Source organism: Xenopus laevis, chromosome 2L (genome assembly GCF_017654675.1).
Source record: "Xenopus laevis strain J_2021 chromosome 2L, Xenopus_laevis_v10.1, whole genome shotgun sequence".
Taxonomy (NCBI): Eukaryota; Metazoa; Chordata; class Amphibia; order Anura; family Pipidae; genus Xenopus; species Xenopus laevis.
Window position 1 is genome coordinate 59,510,813 of NC_054373.1, and position 24,422 is coordinate 59,535,234.

Sequence of the window (24,422 nt, forward strand, 5' to 3'; positions counted from 1 at the left end):
ATTAGAAAAGCAGGCTGGGGTTAGAGTAGGTAGGGTTCTCAGCAAGACAGAAGGCTGGGGTTTACATCCTGAGTAAAAAGACAAAAATCATGGTTTATTCTGTTGTTTGCTGCTGATATACAAAGCCCAGAAACCCTGAAGGGAACTGGATACAAATGTTCTGCCTGGCAATAAAGCAGCGCTCTGAAAAGAAGGTCATAGTACTAGCTGATATTATTAAAAGTAGTGGCATCAGAATAATGCAATTTACAACGGTTTTAAAAAATAGGCAAAAGGGGTTCATACCTACAAGAATAGGGGACTTGCCATCAGCCATTTTATCCAAACTCCTGTTGTAAATAAATGTTCCTAATGGACCATCCCTATACAAAAAAAGTCACAAAGCCACGAAAAGACCCAATGTCACGAAAGGAGCTGAACTTTCATTCCTGAAGCTGCAAAAAGACCCGAAGTCACGGAAGGAGCCGAAATTAAAGTCCTGAAGCCATGACATGACCCGAAGTCACGAAAGGAGCTGAACTTGAAGAACTGAAGCCACGAGTTCAGTTCTAATGAACACCAATGTGTGTTTTTTATTTTATTAAACCCCTGGCAAACCCCTTACAAATAATGTATTATTTTGATACTCTATAGGCCCCTGCCACCAATGTTTTTGAAAAAAAATATTCTCTGGGCACTAATGTTTCTTTTTGACTTGGCGCCAATGGGTTTTTTTTAAAAAAAAAACTTTTGTGGGTGCCCTGGCACCAGTGTTTTTTTTAACTTATAGGGGGGCCCTTGTCACCATTTATTTTTTTGTAACTTATAGGGGGGCCCTGACCATCAATGGCTTTATATAACTTGTGTGTGTGTGGGTTACCGTTTTAGTGCCGATGTCTCTGTGGTCTTTTAACTGTGGTGTGGGGTGGGTGGGGGCCCATGTGGTGGGGCCCAGGAGCCCCTAAAAATGTTATTGTACGGCCCTCGTGATTTCTAATGGCGGCCCTGCTTTCACCTACCCTCAAGCAAAAGAATCTTCTGTTGCCCATACCTCCAGCAACTATTATTGTATCACACTGTCCCAGAAACCCAACATATCTCCACAACATTGCCTGCCTGCATATATCACACATATCTGTCCAGTAGCCATGTAACTATAGAGTAAGCAGCCATGTCCAAAGTCCGGCCCGAGGGCCAATTGTGGCCCTTTTTCAAATTTACACCAGCCCTCAGCCTCTGTCATGAAATTAATAATAATGTGGCCCCCCAGCACAGTGCGATCGGGAATCACTTAGCCATAACAGTAATATTTGGGCACATTAGTGAAATGATCTGCCACTTGGCCTATACTGCTGCCTGTGTGCTGAAGGTGTTAGCAATAGACACGAACTGGCACGAAGTGACGGGTCGCTCTTGCATACTTCTTTAGGGCTAAAGGTGCAATAGACGAACTAATGTGCCAGTACAGTGAACTAAAGAAGTATGCGAGAGCGGTGCGTCACTACGTGCCAGTACGTGTCTATTGCTAACGCCTTCAGCACACAGGCAGCAGTATAGACCAAGTGACAGATCGTTTCACTAATCATGTGCCCAAATATTACTGCTTCGGCTACGCGATTCCTTGTTTAAATGAGGAGCGGAGAATAAGTCCAAACAGACTCCACTTTTCCACTTCCTAAATGCAGTGTACGCGTCGATTGATCCTTATCACAAGCTAGCTACCTTGGAATGGATGTCAGGCTGAATGGTCGACCCCCACACATTTTCACCTTCACCAAATCTGGCCCTCGTTGCAAAAAGTTTAGACACCCCTGGAGTTAGCAGTCCCAATTTCTTAGAATAGAAAGCCCACTGGTTCTCTATAGCAGCAGGATCGGACTGGGGGGGCCGGGCCCACTGGGACTGCTGTCCAGGGCCCCGCTCCCCTACACTGACGCGCTGAACCGTTTGGCGCATGTTTAACCGGTGCCACTCGGCACGCATGCGCAGATGACGCAGAACAGCGACGAAAAAAAATGTTTTCTTGCCGAATATCAGGAGTGGGAGTCTGGCCCAGCGGGGTCCATGAGGGTCGGGGCCCACTGGGTTTTTCCCGGTTTCCCTCCGGGTCAGTCCGACCCTGTATAACAGATTCATTAGACGATTAAAAAAATCTTGTTCCCAATGTTTAGGGGACCCTAAAATAGTTGTGCCTAGTAAATTCTATTTATACCATTGGAAGAATCTTCCCAGCAGTAATGTTCAGATCTCCTGGCTTGCAGTACCCTACCCATGCATTACACACATAAACCCTTCTCCACCCTCACCACTTGTAAACCCTTCCTTTGGTAGTGCTGTGCCTTAGAGTCATTGTGCCATCTCACTTCTCCACTGAAATCCCCCCTTCCCACAACAGTTCAACTGCAGGGTTGGCACTGGCACAGTACAGTGTAACATAATAAGCAGGTCCTCAGCTTGACTGTGAGCAAGACACTCCCCTACTGACATCACTCGTGTTGGTCACATGGCTGTGACATTAGAAACTCCTCACAGCTACTCAATTCTAACACGAGTACCGTGCCGAGTGCTGCTCAGTGTGTGTGAGTGCGCCTTCTTCCCTGAACTATGGGCGCCTGCCTGGGAGTCTGCTCCTTGCTCAGCTGTGTAAGTAACGCCACTGTTTTGTGCCCTCTCTGGCAACTCTTCCCACCTTCTCTCCCTCACCTCCTGCTTACTACAATTAGGATCACATTTCAGCGCTGGGAAATCTGGCAGTCGTAGCAACAAGCAATTACATGCTGCTGCACGGTATTTCTTTAAGCGCATGGATACATTTCTTTCCCCAGCATCTCTTCAGTCCTCGGCTGCATATTCTATGGCAGGGGTGTCCAAACTGCGGCCCGAGGGCCACATGCGGCCCAGGATGGATATGAATGCGGCCCAGCTTGAAACTCTCAGTTCCAGAGGAAAAGTCATAATAATAATATAATAATAAGTCTATTTAATATCCAGATACCCCATATTCCAGTGTATAGCTCCATCTTGTTATCCAACTGGCATTGCAGTTCTTTTCTGTGTATTTTCTTTACTTTTACAAATCAAAAGTGTTTGTGTATTTCATGTGTGGCCCCCGGACAATTTTTCTTTTTCCAATGCGGCCCAGGGAAGTCAAAAGATTGGACACCCCTGTTCTATGGAGATTTCATTTCTATTGGGACTTTTTTTAAATGAAGCGTTTAAAACCATGTGTGAAAATATCTGCTAAAATAACTTTTTTCTTCCTGACAGGTTTTAATTGCTCAGCCATGTCCCCACCCACCTAAAGCAAACCATCTAATCAAGCACTTGTACAAACTAGTTTTAGTAGAATTTAAAAAAAAAAAAGGATTTCAGATCCTATTCTGACTAAATGGTCTTCACTTTGATTAACCAGATTATGAACAGATTATCCGTAAACTGTTCCATGTGGAATTTTTTTTATTAATGGAAGATTGTTGTGCTGGAAACAGAAAGCCATTGTGAGTGATTATATTCAGGGGTACCTCCTTGTAGCCCCTATAGTTGCTATGGAAACCACTAATTTGCAACACATTTACTTCACCATGAAGCAGCATATGGTATATTTGTGCCATGTTTATTCAATGGAATCTTTTTAGAACTGCGTTACTGCTGAAAATAAGTGTCATGTTTCCGTGTATGCCATGAATAAACCATGAAAGTTGTTTGTTTAGGAAGAAAAAAAAAATATGGTTTAAATCCCTTGTACGTTGGGGAGCTAGCCAATAAAGAATCATGTTTATAACTCATTTTAAAATTCATTTAAGGGCTATGGCCTTGGTTGTAGAAACACTTAATATTTTTATGTCCAGTGCAGTAAACTTGCTAGCTCTTTTTCCCCATTCACTTGCTCCAGTTAAAAATAGAGTAGTGGCAAGTATAAACACTCGTGAGCAGTAGCCCATAACTAAATTATATAAAAAAAAATACACAATATATATATAATACACAAAAGCTATGAATATCTTGTAAATTATATCCTTATAAACGGTGAGTTCTGTTGTCATCAGTTATAAACGGTGAGTTCTGATGTCATTTCTGTCACATGACCAGGGGCGATCCTGGCCCCAATGCCGCCTGAGGCAGCAGCAGTTGCTGCTGCCCCCCCTCCCCCAGAAATTCGCTCTTAAAGTACCAGGAGCAGCATTTTTGCTGCCCCTGGTACCTAGTGGGGTGCTGCCGCCTGAGGCGACAGCCTCAACTTGCCTCATTGGCGAAGCACCCCTGCACATGACTCACTAAACTTGTGTATTATAATAAATAAAGTACCCCCAGTTGCAAAATATGAGGATATTAGAAGTTACCTCGGAGTTCCATGACCTGTATAAAAACACTCGGCCTTCGGCCTCGTGTTTTTAAATGGTCATGAAACTCCTCGGTAACTTATAATATCCTTATATTTTACAAGAGGGGGTACTTTATTCACTATATATTGTCCACAACCGGTGCACTCGAGACCATACCTCATCTGCCTTGGTGCAGGTCAAAATGAATACATATTCGATTAAAAAAAAAACGCACTCCAAGGACTTTTCAAGTGAAAACAATAGAGAAAATTTATTTTTCAACGTTTCGGCACCAACACTCGTGCTGCCTTCCTGAAGACGGCACGAGTGTTGGTGCTGAAATGTTGAAAATATACGAAATAAATATATATATATATGTTGCGTGCTAAAGAAAACACATTCTGTTCATGGAAATGAAACAAAGAACACATTTAGTACAGAAAGTGGTGGAACCTCATCAGTGGTGCTGTAATGAAACCGCAGAGAAAATGAGCTCATTGCCACATGTATTTTGTGAGCTGCTCATTTGTCAGTCTGCAGTATAATAATGCTAAAAAATAAGTGTAGGTTATTCTGACATTAAAGCTTTGTAGTTGAAATACCTGATACACAAGCATGAAACTATAACTTCCCTATAAAAGGAGGGATGTAGGTTAAATATGGTGTCTATTGTCTTACAACAATATATTTCATTACATTCTGAAGAAAGTTCTGTTAAAGGGGTTGTTCACCTTCCACTTTTTTTCTGTTGTATTCCGGTTGTTCCCCAGAAATAAAGACTTTTTTCAAATACTTAGCATTATTTATTTTTTACCGTTTTTTTTCAAAATCTAATTTTAAAGTATAATATTCTTGTCTCTGGTGTTTGAGTCTGGCAACTCAGTAATTCGGGTGCAGATTCTAAACTGTTACAATTTTGCAACATTTAGTTGATACATTTTTCAGCTTTTCTGGAGCATTAGCAACTATTGTATCAATTCCAACAGCTGCATGTAATGAAACCCAGGGATTCTGCTCAGCAGGGACAAAGATAAGAAATGTATCAAATTAGCACAGTTTACAGGGTCGGCGTCCTCCCCCTCCCAGAGCTGCTTTAGAAGGTGAAACATGACACTTTACACTTGAATATTAGAAAAACAGTCACACCTAGAAAATAGAAAGTAATTGGAAAAAGTCATTATTTTGGGTGAACTATCTGAAAACAACTAGGTGTTTGAAGGTGAACAACCCCATTAAGGTTTCAGATCATTACAAACAATAATCTGTTACTATTAAGTATTACAGGTATAGGGTCCTTTATCAGGAAACCTGTTATCTAGAAATCTCGGAATTACGGAAAGGCCTTCTTCCATAGACTCCATTTTATCGAAATAATCCAAATTTTCAAAAATAAACTCCCTTTTCTCTGTATACCTTGTATTTGAGCCAAACTAAGATATAATTAATCCTTATCGGAAGCAAAACCAGGTCATTTGGTTTATTTAATGTTTACATGATTTTCTAGTAGACGGTATTAAGATCCAAATTACGGAAAGATCTGTTATCCAGGAAACCCCAGCTCCCAAGCCTTCTGGATAACAGGTCCCATACCTGTATGTTGTGTATACCAGGGAAACTTTTTTTTTTTTCTTCTAGAACCTCTCTAAATCAGGAAATTTAAGCCCTTGGCTCTGTAGCTCCTTCAGACTGAAACTGTGTGCCACAATGATGCCAGTGCAGATAAATGGGGCTGTTTTCCACTCATGGTCTGAGCTTTGAATTGAATTGAAATGGATAAACAACTGCTGTGGGTATCTGCTTTGCATAACCATAGGCCTCTGTTGAATGTAAAGCAGCATCAATACTCCACTTGTTCTATAGTTTTTTTTCTGAAAGAGTCTGAGCCTGACCTCATGCTTCCATCCTTCCACCCATTTGTCTTTAGGCTAAAATCTACTGTTGGTTTTTCTCGCTAGCAAATCAACTGTTAATAGATAAATATGTGATAATTTGCTATGGGGCAGGACACATGACATAAGCAGGTGTTTGGTAAGAGTTTTTTTGCATAATGAAATAAAAAGTAATTCTAAACAATTTTACATAGTCTCAATAACAGAACCAGACATGCAGAGAATATTAACCTCCAAACAGATGCCTTTAAAATCACTGAACATTTGTAATTAACGTATATTGGAGAGTTGCTTAGAATGACATTTCCTTTTATTATGTAACAAAAGGAGTTTTAGGGTGGAGTTTCTCTTTAAGATACTGGTAGTTGATATTTGTATCTAACAACTTCACAAGAATATAATACCTGTCTTTCTATGCAGAGAAGGCTCTAGACTTAATAGAATCGACTTTGTAAATGACAAAAATAATTTGAAATTTTATAACCATCTGAATATAATAAAAAAAAATATTTTCGAACCAGAGCACCAAACAGTTAAAAACCAAATTTTGCAAATCAATGTCCTAGTACAAAATATGGTACAGTAGCCCAGAAACCTGTATACAGGTATGGGACCTGTTATCCAGAATGCTCGGGACCATTGTTGTCTGGATGACAGATCTTTCTGTAATTTGGATCTTCACATCTTAAGTCTACTAGAAAATCATGTAAACAACCCAATAGGCAGGTTCTGCTTCCAATAAGGATATTAGTTTAGTATAGTCTAGTATACAAGTTACCGTTTTATTATTACAGAGAAAAAGGAAATCTACTTGAAAAATCTGGATTATTTTATTATAATGGAGTCTACGGGAGATGGCCTTTTTGTAATTCTGAGATTTCTTGCATAATGGGTTTCTGGTTAACAGATCCCATACCTGTACAAACTTTTATAGTGAATTAAGAAAGGCTGGTGCTTTGAAGAGCTAATTCTCCTTGAAATGACATTTTAGTGTGATAAAGTCAGTGGTACATCTACAATTTTCAGTTAGACTTTACTTTTATTCTTGTGTTCATTTTTACCTGTTCTACATTTCTCAAGTTTGTAATTGAAACTCCCAATAACCCTAGCAGCCAGGCACATGTAAAAATGATGAACTGCAAGATCATAATCATTGGGTCTATGAATAACATAAAGAAGGGGTGAGCAAAATATCTCCCATCACTAATATAAAGTAATAGCAAGATATGAAAATATTGTCTTGATTAATTTCCTGTGTTTTCTGGTTGTTGTGGATATCAAACTCTGGTAACCAGCGTTTTACATTTCAAGTAGAGTAGAAAGGGAAGTAAAACCTAAAAATAATGTTTTGCTTAATAAAAGAAAACCTAATTCTAAGCTATTTTCTTTCAAAGGAAAAAAATGAGACCCCTTTCTCAAATCTTTCCTAAGCAGACTTGGCTACTTAGTGGTCAGAATGGTCGGAAACTGGCCAGCAGGTAACAAAATTAATTTGTGGTAACAGTACATATATCCTTTAATATTCTGGAATTAAAAAAAAAAAAATGAATGTAAATTAAAAAAGTGCTTAGAATAGCACTCTCGTCAGTTTTATATTAACTTAACTTTAAAGGTTTACTTATCCTTTAACAGCTTGGCACGCCTCAGTGCTCATACATTGCCTTTTCTTTAGGGCTATAACAGACGGGACATAGTTTCGACTACGCTTAATCTCCTCCTGCATGAGTGACAAAGCGACTAAAGTTGCCTTCCTCCTGGAATTAAATCACTGGTGGTAACACAAATGCATCACATAATAGCACACTATTGCCTCACATACTGCATAGACCACTACTCACAGAGGGCCTGTTTTTAAATACACAGAGATCTTTCTTTACCTTAGGAAATCTCATTTGAATAACTATAACTTGTAAAAAGCTGTATTAAGTGAAAAAAAAATAAAATAAAAAGGAAGCAGTTGACAATTCCCTCAACTGCTGTTGCTAAACCAACAACCAGTAATATTCTATTAATTATATGAGTTACAATTGTTTCACCACTGTGTTCTGCTATATATTAAAACGTGCTTTGGGCACAGCTGACTTTAATCAGTCTAGAAACTTAAACAGATTCTTCCTGTCTACCAAGTGATTACCTTAATATATGTCTAAGATATAGAGTATTGTATAAACACATAATTTGAGGGAAGGAAAAGAAAGAATAACGTTGGCCAGCTGAGAATTATATTTTGCTGAGCAGACACAGGCAATATATAATAAGGATGTACCGAATTTGTGTTGGAAAACGAATGTGACAGATATTTGTTGAAATGGCGAAGTCTTGTCAATTTTGGTTTAGATTTAGTTTGTATTTAAACACATATTTTGAGTGAAGTTTGCAATGTACTTCAATAAAAAATTGATTTGAGTTCATGCATCTCTGCTTATGGTATTTCTACATTCAAACAGGGAGACAAAAGCCCATAAAATATGACGTATTGGTGGTGAGCGTACTATTGTACACTACTTACCAGCATTAGTCCAATATATTAGTGCAATATTACACTGAAAAAAAAGTCAGGCTTCCCAAAATATTTGTAAGTGTTGGAATTTTTAAAGTTTATGAGCTAAGCATTAGACGCAGCAATAAAATACAATTTGGGGCTTTCACTTATTAGCTCTTTATAACAGCACCTTGAACACAAAATTCATCCAGATATTTGGAAGTTATTTGTAGTACTGCCCATAGCACAGGACTCCTTTACCAATACTGAGCCAATTTGTACCTGGGCAGTAACTAATGGCAACCAAACAAGTTTCTTCTTCTTGCTGTTGTTCTACCTGCAGCTGATTGACTGGTTGCTATGGGTTACTGCCCATATGCAGATCTGCCCAGTGCTGGTAAGCAAGCTTACAATATTAAAAGGCTACTAGAAGGGGACAGATAGTACAGTTTCATAAAATCCCTTTATCCGTTGTAAAAAATGGCCTTTTGGCAGATTTCTTCATGTTTTAGTTTTTATAGTTTTTGAATGATTTACCTTCCTCTTGTAGATGCATTTGAGTTGAGAAACTCGCCTCATGCTGTAGCACCCCTTGAGTTACCAGGGACAGCCAAAAGCTGTGCCTCTTAACTTTTTAAAAGCCAAATTTCCTGTTTTTAAACCGGAAATTTTGCTCTTATAGTGCAAGAGAGCCCAATTGCGCTCTCCGCACTAGCATTGTGGGCCCCTATGGACCCCAAAAAGGTGAGCGCAGGGGGAAGGGACATTAGCATGGAAGCTGCCTTCGGGCCCATTCTTATGAGTTGGTGATGTAAAATGAGGGAACTTAAAATCAAGGGATGTAAAATTGAGTTTTCACTGTAAAATATATTGACTAAGGTGTTGTTCTGTACTGTATCTTGACCTTGATACATTGTCTGTGGTCCCCTGAGCTACTAAATTGTATCCAGGGGAACCAAGTAGCCTCAGATATATTTTATATTTATTAAATAGGTCATGTTTTAACTCAATTACATATCCAAAATGGAGTTTCAAGCACTATACTTGTGAATCATGGAAAGATTTTTGTAGTGTTAATCAGGCATGTTGGAGCTTTTAGTCATAGGCAGAAAGGAATCTCTCACACCGTTTAATCATGAAGAAGAAGGTACCTACTCAGCTGTAAGATTCTCGTCTAGCTATTATTGCAACCTCATCCTGAACGGTGTCAGCCCATTGAGATGCAAATGTTTTGGTGACATTCTAGTTTGGCTAAATAGTTGGATTATGTTCTTTGATTAACCCCTGCGTTAATACTCTTCTTTGTATTGCATGGCTGAGTTGTTTGCAGTAAGAATTTTTTTTTGGTTTCGAAAAGTCCTTTAGGGCTCAAAACTATAAGCACCCACTATGGTTTGGTGGATTTCTATTATAACGATGGTTCCCCTTTGAAGTTTTTCCCAGTGTGTGTGAATATCAGTGTGTCATGAATATCCTGTAAATTATATCCTTGTAAATGGTGCTTAGTGATGTCATCGGTTATAATCGAAGCTTAGTGAAACCATTTCTGTCACATGACTCACTGAAACTTGTGTATTATAATAAAGTATAAGGATATTAGAAGTTACCTCGGAGTTCCATGACCTGTATAAAAACACTCGCCCATTGGCCTTGTGTTTTTATATGGTCATGGAACTTCTCAGTAACTTAATAATATCCTTATATTTTACAAGAGAGGGTCCTTTATTCACTATATAATAATTTCCATTTTCCCTAGCCTCTTTTAAAGTGATACACTAAAAAACTACACTTCAAACATTAATGTACATTAGGGGCATATTTATTATGCTGTGTAAAACAAAATTCGATGAAAAAATGGTGTAAAAAGCTGTGTAAAATAAATGGTGAATTTATCAAGATCTGTGATATTTTACGCCATGCAAATGCCAGATTTTCCACCATTATATTACATTGCTTCAATGTAAATCACTATAAGAAAAGATTAGTAAAATTTATAAACCATTTTTGTTACACGCCAAAGCTAGGGTTACCACCTGGCCGGTATTTTAACGGCCTGGCCAGTAAAAATGATGGTTGATCCCAATGTTATTGAAGATAAATATATAGGAAGGCCGGTATTTTTTTCCAGAAAAGGTGGCAACCCTAGCTGAAGCCTGGCCAAGTGTGGTATGTTATGCCGCTGGTTTGTACACAGCTTATTAAATATGACCCTAAAAGTTAACTATAAATCACAATCATATTTCAGTGATAGGTCTGCTTTAAGAATGTTACTTGAGATTCCTTAACCTGAATGTTTTTGCCAACCTGACTGTCCCCTTTTTAACTCCTGGTGTCACAATCTCTGCAAATTGTTTCTTGATGATCTTGTACTATTATTTTGCTCCAGATTCCAGCCTCCTCACAGCTGTACTTCCTTTTTTCGAAGGTACCAACTGGTGGGGACTAGGAGACAAGGGGTGTGGTATGGTATCATTGAGGGCATGGCTAGCCAAACAAAGCTGTAATAGAACATTCCAAAGCAGTGACAAAACTGTTTTTAATTGGCAAGTCAGTTATTTAAGTCCTGTACGTGTAAAATGTTTCCTATGAACAGATGTTTTAATTGCAGTGTGTTTGCAACCAGCTCTGTTTCGATTAGCCTTTTATCTTTATGTGCAGTGCAGCTGGCTGGTTAAGGGGCCCTGTCTGGTGGCGTAACTCTAGAGCAAGTGACTACAAAATTGACAATGAGGGTAATTGTAACTCTGTATGTTATACAGTATGAATGTAATTTCTGTGATTTCTTTGTATAAGCACATTCATTTTACTGCGATGCGCAATGTTGGTGCTCTAAAAATACATGTTAATAATATATACATGTACATAGGTATTCCGATCTAAGAATGTTATGCGATTAACATCTTAGATGGTATCGGGATACAACAACATGCACTTGCATAGATACTAAATGACAAGTGGAATAGGGGACCAGGGAATGTGCATTGATCAGACCCAACTCTTTTATGTTTGTAGCTAATTTGGCCAGATCAGCCACCAATCAAGGCATTTTTATTTCTTGTGTTACTGGTCCTTTAGAGTTTTTTTTAATCTCCTCTACAATTTTTAAAACAAATCCAGCACTGATCTTCCCTGAACAGTTTCGCAGACCAAAGTGTATTGTACCCCTTTAATTGTTTGCCTCCTATAGTTTGTAAATCATGCCTTGCTGCTGGACTTGCATTGAGAAGGGCTCTTTGCTCCATTTAGAGCTTCTCACCCTAACTGTGATGGTTCTTTTTCTTTGCTGTTCTTTTCGTCCTACCCCCTTGGAAGCCATGTACCAGTATCTTGCACTGATGAGATCAACAGCCCATGTGCAAGTTTAGATATATGGCTCTGAATGAATAGACTGTTTCTGTGCTTTGAAACCAGCAGTTCTGCTTGCATTTTGGGACTTTGAACCATTTGTATGTTGTTGTTGTTAAATGAAGGCTAATTATTTTCTCTTATTTTTTACACAAGCGTTCTCTTTTGCATGAAAGCTAAGTTTGTACTAGGGTCTATATACTTTCGTGAGCAGATTTGAGAAGCCTTTATAAAATCAAACTGATAAGAAAAAGTGTCACGAATTCCGGTTACTAATAATGTTGTACCTCAAGCGTGGAGTAATGAGTTAACAGAAAAGTAATGGTATACCTATTTTATCAAATGACAAACCTCGCCATAAAGTGAGAAAACACACAGTGAGGTGTAATGCATATGCATTTCCCCTCTTGCAGAAGGTGGTGGTGCTAAAGCAACACCCTGCCAGCTTCTCTTATATCTTTCTCCTCTGATGTCTTATTTTATGCAACTAATGTGCATATGGTCATTCGGCTTGTCTGAGCTGCAGCTTAAAGTGGACCTGTCACCCAGACATAAAAAGCTGTATAATAAAAGTCCTTTTCAAATAAGACACAAAATACAAATTTGTTTTTTTATTAAAGCATTCATAGCTGTTGTAAACTCATTTAAATTTCTCAGCTGTCAATCAAATATTGTCTGCCCCTCCTTTATGCCTTAGGGCATAGGGATGGGGCAAGCAATTACTTTCACTTTCCATTCAGCACTTCCTAGATGTCACTGCTCTCACCACAGTACCCCTCTCACTTTACCATTTAATTGTGTAGCAAGAGCATGGGGATGGACATCAGGTCCCCCATTCTGGTGCACAAACAAGATTCTGAGATGATACAAGGCTTATCTTAATAACCGTGTCCACAAAATGGCTCCTGCCTGCTTGCTATAATTATGAATTCCCAGACCGAAGGAAACAATATTCAAATAATGTATACAGTGTAATTAAAATTTATTTTGCTTGACAAACATGATAAAATAGGATTTGTAATCAATTTTTCAGGTGACAGGTCCCCTTTAATTTTTTTTTAATTTGCAGTCTTTATATACTCTCTCATGTGGGGATCTTGCACTGTCCTGGTTCATTTTGTGAGGTATCTGCTTGTGAGGCTATTGCATTCTCTGCACTGAAAGAGGCAAATTCCTGTTTTAAAGAATGGAAATTACCTGAGCTGGCTTTTTGCATCCCCTGGTAACTGGCAGCTCACCACCACTAAGGCAACGACAGTTGGACTCTCATTGTAATTCTGTGGGGTAGTTCTGGCATATGCACTGCAGAATTTGCTGGTGCTGTATAAATGTGTGTTAATAATTGTGGCCTTTTTGTTGTACTGCTGGTTCACCTTGGACTCTGCTGTGTGGTGCTCCTAATGCCACATTGTAGTGCAAGATTGATTTCCCAACTTAATATTTTGTTTGCAGCAAATCATTTGAAAGTTTGATTATTCTGCAAGTAATTACTTCAGGGCTGTTAAAAGCTTTAACACTTGATGCCTGACAAAAGATTGTTTCCTTACTTCTGTTCCCTGCTCTAGCCCTGTTCCTCACATGCTACATAATTTTCTTCCTTTTGATTCTCCTTCCATGCTGACACAGTGGACTTGGTGTACTTGTTTGGATTATTATATAATATTACTTGTATACTTATTTGTGTAGCATGGTTAATTGTAAATGGCATCAAGTAATAGAAGAAGCGTGTAAACAAGGATTATTTATGCAGACATCTACCCAGGGCCGGGCCAAGGCATTTTGGCACCCTAGGCATGGGCATCAATCAGTGCCCCCCATCCGGTCCTGCATTCCCATTTCCCACCTTACCAATCATATTGCCCCTGTACCTGTGCCCATGGGTGTCCGCAGAAAATTTTCCAGGGTGGGGCAAGGAGGCATCTGTGGGCGGGCCTGTGAGATAGGTGGGTGTGTCACTGCCATCAGGGGGTGGAGCTATGCCACGGTGATCAGCCGATCGCCGGGTCAATCAAGGGAATCCTGCACAGTTTCCCTAATTTGAAAAACCATCCAGGAAGTTTTGACCCGGGCAACCCTTCAAAATACCGGTTGTCTGACAAGTGGCAACCCTAGTTCACACAAAGATGGCAAAGTGGCAAGTACATGCATAAATACCCCCAGAACTCACAAACAGATGGCACAGGGGCACGTACATGTATAAATACCCCCAGAACTCACAAACAGATGGCACAGGGGCAAGTACATGTATAAATACCCCCAGAACTCACAAACAGATGGCACAGGGGAAAGTACATGTATAAATACCCCCAGAACTCACAAACAGATGGCACAGGGGCAAGTACATGCATAAATACCCCCAGAACTCACAAACAGATGGCACAGGGGCAAGTACATGTATAAATACCCCCAGAACTCACAAACAGATGGCACAGGGGCAAGTACATGCATAAATACCCCCAGAACTCACAAACAGATGGCACAGGGGCAAGTACATGTATAAATACCCCCAGAACTCACAAACAGATGGCACAGGGGCAAGTACATGTATAAACACCCCCAGAACTCACAAACAGATGGTACAGGGGCAAGTACATACATAAATACCAGCAGAACACACAAACAGATGGCACAGGGGCAAGTAATTGTATAAATACCCCCAGAACTCACAAGTACAAGGCTGCAGACTGCAATCAGGGTTGCCAGGTTTTCATTTCAAAACCAGCCAAAGACCATAAAAAAAAGTAGCCCAAAAGTAGCCCAATTCATAAATTGAAAAATCGTAGTAAAATAATATGGTTATCAGATCAATTAAGTGTCTGTACTTTTCCCAGACTGATGGCTGACTGGTACTACAAATAATATTGGGTTCTTTTGGCTACTGCCTGGTTGGCACTGTAAATAAAAGGGGTAACACAAGGCATTAAGTTTGCTAAGAAACAATAACACAACCAATTAGATAACATTTACTGTTCACCTGTTTTACCCCTCTGTGTAAGTCCCCTCCAGCGACGTTCACACCTACCTCTCACCCCAGGCAATAGCCTGGGGTGAGAGGTAGGTGGGGGGGAGGTGAGGTGTTAGCACCAGGGGGTTGGATTCCCCTTTAATACTGTAATCCCCTTAGTAGGAGGTCGTAGCCAAATGAATTACGTGTGCACAACCACAGCGCCACTCGCATGTGCAACAGAACAATGGGCTGGTAACCTGTACACGTCAAAAGTTTATGTCATCAAAGGACACAGCTATGGGATCCGTTATCCAGAAACCTCTGAATTACAGAAAGGCTGTCTCCTGTAGATTCCTATAGATTTTTTTTCCAAATAATCCATATTTTTAAATTTCATTTTCTTTTTCCGTGAAATAATAAAACCGTACTCAATCTCCACTTAAATATCATTAATCCTTATTGGAGGCAAAACAATCCTAATGGGTTTAAATAATAAATGATTTTTTTAGTAGACTTAAGGAATGGAGATCCAAATTAGAGAAAGATCCCATATCTGGAAAACTCCCAAGCAGTCTGGATAACAGGTCCCATAACTGTACTGACAGTACTGCGAATACATTGAGCGCTTATAAATGTGTGTTCATAAAAACTGTGCCAGTCAAGACATAATATATCCAGAAGAGCAACAGAAGAGCTTCAGAACATCTTACTGAATGTGGGCTTACAATCAGAAATCTACTGTTCCCTGTACAACATAAAGGAGCATTTGAGTCCTCTTGTGACACACCCAACCGAATATTGTTTTATTGGGGACCGGGCAATGACAGGATTTCAATACTGCCCAACAGCCCTACATACAAATAAGAGAGACACAAACACAACGCACAGTCGCAGACAGCTACTCACAAGTCCCGCAAAGCGGCACTGTCTGTGTCGTCGTCGTCGTGTCCAACTCCAGTCTCCAACCAATTCCCGCCAGGAGGACCCAGAGAGACAGGCCCAGGCGTCGGCGTGCCGGGCGTGGTAGCACCGCGCTTTGCGCGCCCTGCATCATGACGTCACGCGGCCGCCCTCCTCCTGAGGGACGCTCGCTGCGTGTTCTTCCAGCCTGCCCCTGAGCCCTCTCTAGTCTGAATCTGATAATCCCAAGTCTCCGGCTCTGCCCCTTTTAAGAACGTATCGTTCGTAATTATCCTGCGGCTGCCGGCTGGCTGGCGGCGTGCAGGCAGGTGCAGCCAACAGTGCGTGCTACTATTTGGGCATTGGTCGGTTTTTCCAAGTCCAAACCTGCGGCACCTATTAAAAATAGCCCAAAACTAGCCATTGGCGGGTTTGGACTTGGAAAAACCACGCACAGTCCCAGGGGGGGGGGGCACTGCCCCCTCTTGCCCCCCTCTGTGGACGCCCATGCCTGTGCCAGCACCTATCATATTGCCCCCATTTACACCTGTGCCAACGGCAGTCAATCCCTCAGATTGCCCCCAATCTGTACATTGTGCCAGCATAAACCAAAAATCCATAATTTTGCCCCTAATTTGTACCTGTGCCAGCAGGAGCCAAAAATCCATCATATTGCGTCAAACATGTGTGTACCTGTGCCAGCAGCCACCATATTGCCCCATATACCTGAGCCAGCAGCAGCAAATCTCTCATATTGCCCCCGATCTGTACCTGTGCCAGCAGGAGCCAAAAATCCATAATATTGCCCCTAATCATCTTTTTATCTGTGCAAGCAGCAGCCAAGATATTGCCCACAAATATGTACCTGTGCCAGCAGCTGCTAAGAGAGAGCTGGGGAGTGCTTCTGCCCACAGTACGAATCACGGGCAAGAAGGGGTTGGTACAGGTGGTTTATAAAATTGAAAAACTATAAAAGGCCAAGCAAACCAGGGTTTGAAAAAAATAAAGAAAAAATTTCCCTTAAAAGTGCGCCCCCACCATTATTGCACCCTAGGCGGGCGCCTACTCTACCTACCCCTAGTTCCAGCCCTGCATCTACCATCTCTAGTGTCCACTGACTACACAATCATAACCAACTGCAGGACTACACCAACCTTTTGTGTATTTCCACCGCCACCATTACTAAGCACACACTTTGATCGTGGCCATGCTGCATAACATTTAATGCTGTTGTTGCTTGTTTACAATTGCCCTTTATTGTTCATTACAGGTAAATGTAATTTAAACGGACACTTCTGTTGTATATCATCTTAACTCTCTATTGAGAATTTACTTTGACTAAATTCTTTTCCATCTCGCCATAAATCCTTCATAGCATTGGTAGCTTCAGTTAATCAGGTTTGTTGATCTGGATCACAAAACACTCTTCTCATGCTTTATTGCTTCTCATCTTTGCTATATAGGTCACCTTTGCTGAGGGAGAATTCAGCTGAAATGTTTCTAGTAGCTGCTATGAAACAAGGAGTGTGACCTAAGACCACCCCTATTTCCAGGGCATTTTTAAGACCATGGACCCTGCAAGCCACATGATGAGAACTGTGATTTGTAGCTTAGCCGATCCGCTAACATGCCGACTATTGCAGATATCAGCAGTCATAGTGCTACCACCTAGACCAGGGGTCCCCAACCTTTTTTACTTGTGAGCCACATTAAAATGTAAAAAGAGTTGGGGAGCAACACAAGCATGAAAAAGTCCCTTGGGGTGACAAACAAGGGCTATGATTGGCTATTTGGTCGCCCCTATGTGGACTGGCAGCCTTCAAAAGACTCTACTTGGCACTAGACTTGGTTTTTAATCCATTAAAACTTGCCTCCAAGCCAGGAACTCAAAAATAAGCACCTGCTTTGAGGACCCTGAGAGCAACATCCAAGGGGTTGGAGAGCAACATGTTGCTCACGAGCTACTGGTTGGGGATCACTGACCTAGACAATCGGACTGTACTTGGAAACAACAGTGCACTTATATTGTTCTTAATTTGTTGGTCTGCAGTCCAGGGCTGTGGAGTCTGTACATAAATTCTTCAACTCCGAATCCTCAGAGGCACCCCGACTCTGACCCCAACTCTGACTCCTCTGTTTTTAAAGGAACAGGAACACCAAAAACTGAAAGTGTAACAAAGTAATTAAAATATAATGTACTGTTGCTCTGCACTGGTAAAAGTTGTGTGTTTGCTTCAGAAAGACTACTATAGTTTATATAAACAAGCTGCTGTGTAGCCATGGGGGCAACCATTCAAGCTGTGAAAAAAGGAGGAAAGGCACAGGTAAGATAGCAGATAACAGATGAAACACTATTGTATTGGACAGGGCTTATCTGTTATGTGTTGTGTATCCTTTGCCTTTTCTTCTTTTTTTCCAACTTGAATGGCAGCCCCCACGGCTACACAGCAGTTTGTTTATATAAACTATAGTAGTATTTCTGATGCTAACAGTATATATAGGGGCACATTTACTTAGCTCGAGTGAAGGATTAGAATGAAAAATACTAATCGTCCCCATAAGCTTTCCTAGCAATTTCTGATCGAAGGAAAATCGGTCGATCAATGGATTAAAATCCTTCGAATCGTTCGATTCAAAGGATTTAATCGTTAGATTGAACGATTTTTCCTTTGATCGTTTGATCAAACTAAATGCGGTAAATCCTTCGACTTTGATATTCAAAGTCGAAGGATTTTAGTTCGATGGTCGAGTATCGAGGGTTAATTAACCCTTGATATTCGACCCTTAGTAAATGTGCCCCTATATGTCAATTAAAATGCTTTAATTTTTTGGAGTTACTGTAAGAACTTATTTACACAACATACAAGGTATTTTATCCCTGCCAAAAATATAATCCATATCTTTTGGTAATTCTAAACCAAAATCAAAATTAAACAACATAAACATAAAACAACTTATATATGAATTGAAACTGGCATATAGCCGTAGAATCCAAAATTAACTAAAGCCATATCCTTCTTCACAGAAGCTCTTAAATCTCATTTGATTATTTTCCATACTTTTATTTAAATTTATTAGGTGTTGGAGTCGGTAACTCTTACTCCAGATACCCAAAATTGCTCCCAACTCCGACTCCACAATTCTGCTGCAGTCTCTATATCTGAATCTGTTATTTTAGGTAGGTTTTTCTTTTGTGCTCACTCCTTTGAGTCAGTTATCTCAATCCTTTATTTTTTATTCTATTTTAGGCTTCCTGTCTCTGTGGTACAGCACCATGCCTTCTCTGTGGCTGTTGCCCATCAACAAAAAACTCTACTATCACCCGACTAATCTTCTCAATTTTTCTACTGCTTGGAACTCTTGTGGCATGTATCATGATCATACCTGGAGTGGAAGCCGGGCTTAAAAAGGTAAATTCCCAAGATTACTTTTCTACCTATGAATACAATGGTTTATTCATTTAGGGTTAAGAGTGGAATGAATGTTTCAATTGCTAAAAATCTGAAGGCACAATATAGTTCGACACTTAAATACAAACAAAGACAAGGTAATTTAGAAAAGACATTCTTTTACAGTAAGGCAGATGGAAAGATAGAATAGTTTTGCAAAATCTGTGGCGATAGTTGCCGTTAAAAGGGTTGTTCACCTTCCAAACACTTTTTCAGTTGAGTTGTTCTCAGATAGTTCTCCAGAAATTGATTTTTTTTCAATTGCTTCCAATTTTTATTTTTTACAGTTTTTAAGTTTAATATCCCCGTTACAATTTTGCAACATTTCTCAGCAGCATCTCTGGAGTATTAGCAACTATTGTATCAATTCTAACAGCTGTCTTTAAAGGGGAACTCCAGCTTCCAAACCAAATTTTGATAAAGAGGCCCACATAACACAGAAACCCGTAATATACCCATCACCGTTACCTGTTTCTTCAAAAAGTATGAATAAATTCCATTTTCTGTGCTGAAATCCAGCTATTTAACAGTTCTTCTCTTTCTGCATCATTTAAAATCCTGGCAGGGAAGGAGGGACTAAACCAGGGGTGTCCAAACTTTTTACAAAGAGGGCCAGATTTGGTGAGGTGAAAATGTGTGGGGGCCGACCATTCAGCCTGACATGCTGGATCCCAGGCAATATGAAATGGGAAGCCACTATAGACACTGGGACTGAACCAGCAGCAGCTGTAACACAACGACAAGTACCAGTCTAAAGCAGTGCAACCACAATTCCCAGCATTCCCAATTGGCCAGACACGCAGCAGCTGGGACAGCATACTGATATATGCTGCCATAGTTTTATACCCGGGCATAGGATTGAAGCAGGGATGCCCAACCTGCGAGCCTGACAGCTGTTAAAACCCGGTGGGCCCTAGGCCCTCTAGTTGCATAATTGCATTATGTGCCAGAGGAACCAGCTGCTCTGTACCAATGGGCCCACTTGCCGCCTGCCCAGCCCACTTGCCGCTTGCCCGGCCCACTTGCCGCTTGCCCAGCCCACTTGCCGCTTGCCCAGCCCTTCTGCCGCATCGCTCTACACTCACGAAATGCGATGCTTGAAGGAGTACTGTGGCAGCCCAGCAAGACTGTATTTAGAGCAGCGTGGACCAGGAAGTGGATGCTGAAGGGCGGCTGGCTCTGACATGCACGTAACCTCGCTCTCATCCTGGAGTGATGCGATATCCCAATAGCCAACAAGCATGCGCAGCAGTAGAGGTGTGGTTGAGCTGTTCTGCAGCGTGCACGCCGAGCGCTCCTAGAAGTGTGCGTGCAGAGCGACGCGCCACGGTAGGGGGCGGATGGGGAGGCCCTGTTTAGGGTGCCTTGTGGGTAATCCGGCCCTGGCTGCGGGCCGATTAAAACTGGATTGCGGGCCGCAGTTGGCCCGCGGGCCGTAGTTTGGACACCCCTGGACTAAACACTGATGTTGCAAATTGTAACAACTTTTCCACATCTTACAGACAGAATGCAGGAATTACATAACCCACAATGCATTGCACTGTGATGTTCAGTTCCTTTTTGAAATCACATGTACAGGGAATTGTGGGGTTTGGAGGATGCAGGCAGGACAGATGACTGCTGATGCAAAGTAACCGTAATCAGACAGCTCATCAAAGTAGTCAGACAGTTCAGCAGGAGAGCATGGGGCTAGGTTTAGGGAACTGTTCCAAACCATTAAAAATCATGGAAAGTCTGCATATTTTTTAACTGATGTATATTGCAAAGTTGCTTGAAATGATGTTTACTTTTCAAAAAGCTATTTTTCAAAAAGTTTTATTTGTGTGGAGTTCCCCTTTAATGAAACTCAGGGATTCTGTTCAGCAGTAGCGATGTGTAGGTCAGGTTTTTCCCGCCCCACACCCACCCTCCCTGAGCCCTTTATAGCCCCGCCGGTGACGTCCCAAAAGGGGCTGGCGAGCAGATTTGAAGGTGGTGGGCGGGGAAAGCAGGAGGAAGAGCACAACCTGGACCCACCCGCAAACCTGCTGGTATCGAGCTGGCTCGCACATCACTATTCAGCAGGCAAGAAGATAAATGTATCAACTAATTGTATCAATTTAGAACAGTTTAGCGAATCGGCAACCCTCACCTCCCAACCAGAGCAGCTTTAGAAATGTGAAAAATTAGACTTACACTTCAATATTAGAATAATAAGAGGTAAAGAGTTGGAAGGTGAACAACCCGTTTAACCTTACTCAGATGAACAAAGGCCATTCAAAAGGCAGACACTTGCTATTTAGTGTACCTCTTTGTCAATGGAAATAGCACACTACTTGACAGATAATTCTGGTGATAGTGCTATTACTACTACAATTAGATCAAGAAAGCTCCTGTTTGCTCCATACAACAGTTTCACTCTTTACTTCTCACAATCCCAGGTTCCGTTATTATGCACCTCTTCTACAAGCATCTCTGGCTCTTTAAACTGTGATGTCATGGTTGGACACCAAGCTGTGTACCGCATGTGCTTTGCTCTGGCTGCATTTTTCTTTCTTTTTGTCATTTTAATGATCTGTGTGAGAAGCAGTCGGGATCCAAGAGCAGCAGTGCAGAATGGGTGAGTGCAAATTTGATTCATAAAGTCTCACTGTAAGGCTTATACCTACAACCACTTGGAAGTGTGCTTAATGTTTCATTGCTAATTGATAACTTGTTGATCCATAATGATGTTTATGCAAGCAAATGTTACATTAAAAAAATAGCCTCTCCTCATTGAAAACTGGCTTATTTTCTCTGTACATTTATAGGTCCTTAACATACATCATACTTATTACCATTCATATACAGTATGTACAAGGAATTTTTCTGAAAACTGAAATGTTGCCACAGCTTCCTGTTGATAAGGGTTCTGACATTAGAGAGATACATGTTAGTTAGTTTATAAATGGTGGCTCTGTTCTGCTGTCAGTATTATAATAGAAAGCAGGACAAATCCAAGGCTTTAGCTATGACTGCAAAGTACTTTTATTGGGGAAAAATGCTCTGTTCTGCTGCTGTAAAATCTGTTGACATCATCATGTAAGCAGTGGTACTGCAAGTGACCGTGATCTTTGATGCACAATAAAAGTTAAAGCATTGTACCTTAAAGGTTTGCGCTAACTATCATGTCTAACATCTTGAATTTGAGTGGGGACAGAGTCTCTTGCCACTTTTACTTTATAACATTTATCTTCATACACACCTATACCATCATTTAGACTCAACAAGGACCTATGATCTACAAAAGCCAAAAGACAGTTTTTCTTACAAATAATCCTTGATCTCTCAGCTGCTTTTGACACAGCCGCTTTTATTTCAGTTATTCTATTCTCCCATTTATGGCACTGTCCTATCCTGGTTTTCTTTTTACATTCCAGTTTACAGTGTCTCTTATAATAGCATATCATCGTCTTCAGGGTTACCTCTCTTTCTGTTGAGGCTCCCAAGGATTTGTCTTCTATATTATACTCTCTGTATAGCCTACATTCTCATCAATTGATATGGTTTCCAATAAAACCTCTATGCTGTTGATTTTAAAATGTAACTCTCCTCCCAGCTCAATGTCTTAGCTTGAGTTTCTTTTTATCAGCCATTCCTACAGTACTACCTTAACTTAAACCTAAGATAGAAACAGTCCTCTTTTCTACATCCCATAATATCCTCAAAATATCTGTTACTTGAAACTACCTGTACCTTAAGTAGTCAGTCATTTCCCTTTTACACACATTCAGTGTTTTACTGTAACATTTCTTGTTTCTTAAAACATATTTCTTTTATATTGCTTACCATCACCTAATATAGCATTCTTCAACAATATACTACATGCAGTGTCCTATATAAGGGGTTGTCCTTTGGTGCCCATATATAAAAAAACTATTTCTCCAGCCTGCCACCAGACATATGTGGCTAAATCCATAACGTGCCGATAGTAGAGAGGACATAGGGAGACCTGTGCCTAGGGCAGAGTAAGGTATAGTAAATCAGGGACTGACTATACTCCACCTAGTAAGTTCAATACTCATCTCTCACTGTTTATGTTCATGATCTTGCCCTTGTGTTTCATTCCCACTTTTAAATTGTAAGCTGTAATGATCAGGGCCATCCGTACCTCCTTTATTAGTTTAGATTTGTAACTTTTATTAGTACTATTGTATAGCACAGTTCAATATATTGATTTTTATAATTACATTTTAATTAAATCACCCAAATTCATTGTCACACATACATATTGACCTAGTGTCCTAGGCCCTTGCTCAGTGTACTCATTTATGTGACCAAGCATGACCATCTGCAACTGGACAAGAAACTGGGTGCTGGTGGGGGGGGGAGAAGCATAATTATAATATTGATAAAAGTATAGCAAATGTTAGAAATTTTTTCAATTTTAAATATTATATTTTCAGGTTTTGGTTTTTTAAGTTCTTGATATTAGTTGGAATAACAGTTGGAGCATTCTATATTCCTAGTGGAACATTCACCATAGGTAAGCTGTTGAAAATCTGTTTTCAAACCTGTCTTTTCTCAAAGGGGACCCATCATTGATACAAGCATAGGCCAAAATTTAGTCTAGAGGATGCATAATTCTTTTGAACAAATACTCTTATTTTTTCCTTATAGTCTTTAAGGTATAAATAATTTACATGTGTGTGAATCCTACTGCATATTACCAAGCCATAATATTTGCTAGCAGTGCATTGTAAGCTGATGATTTATGCTGGAATCCATTAGCACAGGTCAATCTGTCATTGACTCACAGTGCTTTTGTTGGTTGTAGCTGGAAAAAAAGTTAGGTTGAAGAACTCACAGAGAAATCACTGTACACTGCAAGAACCAGAAATGCATTTCTCAGCAGCATCAAAGAAATAGCAGCAAATAATGTTATTGTAACAGTTAATCTGTGAGAGATTTTAAAGGAGAATTCAACCCTTTAGCAAAAAACCCGTACCCCCTACCCCACGTAGACCCCCCATCCCTCCTCCCCCTCAGCCTAACTGCCCCCTGGGGAAATGCCCCAAACTTTTTACTTACTCCTCGGGGCAGATTCAGGCATTGGAGTTCACCACAGCTATCTTCCTGGTCTTCGTGTTT

General features: G+C 40.5%; 1 non-coding gene across 1 annotated transcript in view; it reads left to right on the top strand.

The window, feature by feature from the left end:
• Positions 1–2,466: 2,466 nt before the first annotated feature.
• serinc2.L overlaps positions 2,467–24,422 on the top strand; it is a 29,650-nt gene continuing 7,694 nt past the window's right edge. The window contains exons 1-4 of the transcript XR_001934381.2: positions 2,467–2,622; positions 19,113–19,274; positions 21,734–21,912; positions 23,738–23,817. This is a non-coding gene — a transcript (serine incorporator 2 L homeolog). The remainder of the gene's footprint in view (positions 2,623–19,112; positions 19,275–21,733; positions 21,913–23,737; positions 23,818–24,422) is intronic.